This window comes from Puma concolor, chromosome B2 (genome assembly GCF_028749965.1).
Source record: "Puma concolor isolate L17-30 chromosome B2, mPumCon1.1.hap2, whole genome shotgun sequence".
NCBI lineage: Eukaryota > Metazoa > Chordata > Mammalia > Carnivora > Felidae > Puma > Puma concolor.
In genome coordinates, this window is record NC_141671.1 from 67,576,580 (window position 1) to 67,578,754 (window position 2,175).

Below are 2,175 nucleotides of genomic sequence, written 5' to 3' on the forward strand. Positions count from 1 at the left end.
CTGATTTCTGGTGGGACCTCAGAGACTGAGTAGGTGACAGGGCCCTGGGCCCAGAATGCTGGGCAGTCCCTCCGGAGGATGTTTGCCTCTGACATAATTAGCTTTGGTCTTGATCACCACTGATGCTGGTGCCAACAGGGAAGGCTGATGGAGACCCTACATGGCTTAATTTTTATTTTTTTTTCAATATATGAAGTTTATTGTCAAATTGGTTTCCATACAACACCCAGTGCTCATCCCAAAAGGTGCCCTCCTCAATACCCATCACCCACCCTCCCTCCCTCCCACCCCTCATCAACCCTCAGTTCTCAGTTTTTAAGAGTCTCTTATGCTTTGGCTCTCTTCCACTCTAACCTCTTTTTTTTTTTTTTCCTTCCCCTCCCCCATGGGTTTCTGTTAAGTTTCTCAGAATCCACATAAGAGTGAAACCATATGGTATCTGTCTTTCTCTGTATGGCTTATTTCACTTAGCATCACACTCTCCAGTTCCATCCATGTTGCTACAAAGGGCATGGCTTAATTTTTAAAAAGAAGTCCCCACACCTTCCCCCGTTTTTCCATTACCAAGATGTAACCACTTCATCTTTTAGCCGTTTCTAAATAACATACTTATATTGCATTTTCTAGGTTTTTCAAATTTGATATTTACTGATTTTCCATTGTAAGAAATAATTCAGCCTTGGTTATACTCTTAGGGTGGCTCCATGACCCTCACCCTCCTGGGCTTTATATCTAGGTAATAAAGATATGGCCCTAACTCAAGTTAAAAACCTAACTCAGAGGTCTTGCCTTTGCCATTGACTTCTGGAAGGTAATCAGTAAGACCTTGGAACAGCCCAGAAAGTCTAACAAAGTGATTTATGGTGGGCCTTTGGATCATGATGCTTGACCTCCACAGTGGTTGGACTCTGAGGTTAGACATGTAGGGAGTTGACCACGGAGTTTCAATAAAAACTCTGTACACTCTGGCCCAGGTGAGCTTCCCTGGTTGGCCATATTTCATGTGTATTATATATATGGATGCCAAGAGAATAATGCATCCACTACTCCACAGGGAAAGAATAGAAGCTCTGTGTTTGGTATCCTCCTGGACGCTGCTGAGTGCTTTTCCCTTGACTAATTTTAACCTGTATCTTTATACCCTGTAATAAATTGCAACCAGTAACCACGAGTGTAGCTGTTTCAGTGAGTTTTCTGAGTCTTTCCAGTGAATTATCAATCCTAAGAATGCTTTTGGGAATCTCCTGAAACCGCAATTGGTGTCAGAGGTAAGGCTAGTCTTGTGGGGACTGTTGTCTCCTACCTGTATAGCTGGCTAAACTGACACAGCACTCTTGAGGGATTCCCCTCCCCTTGAGTATGCGTGGGACCTGTGACTTGCTTCCAACCAAGTGGAATGGTAAAGGAGATGGAGTGTACATGATTATATGTATGGAATTACGTTAAATAAGACAGTAGCACAGCCTCTTGCTGGAGTCTGTCCCTCCCTTGAGCTTTGAAGCGAATTGCCATGTTGTGTGGGCTGCCAATGCTGGGAGACTCACATGGTGAGGAACTGTAGGCAGTTCCTAGCAGCTAAGGGCAACCTCTGGCTGATAGAAAGAAACTGAAGTCCTCAGCCTTAGCAATGTAAATACATAAATACTGCCAACAAATGTGGATCCTTCTCGGTCTGGTCCCAGATGAAACAGCAGCCCCAGCTGACACCTTGATTGTGGCCTTGTGAGACCCTGTGCTGAGCCATGCTCAGAATCTTGATCAACAAACCCTGAAATAAATGTGTGTTGTTTTAAGCCACCAAATTTGTGGTAACTTGTTATGGAGCAATAGGAAACTACAGAATCCAACCCCTCTACCTCACTATCACCATATAAGCACTCAGTCTATTCCTTTATCCTCCTTAATCATAATTTTGATGACACTGATAGTCAATGGTTATATTACTTTGTCTTCACATACAATTACGGCTGAGCGATATTATCAAATCAGACTTTTCTTGCACACATTTGCTTCCTGGAATTAAAAGTAGTTTTGATTTTTGTTTGTCTAGTTTTCTATTTATTTAGGATTTACTGTCCCCAAAACTTTCCTCCAAATGTCTAATTTTTCTCTTAGTATGTTAAACAGGATATATAAAATGCACAGACTATAAAGGAGAAAACTGATACATTCAAC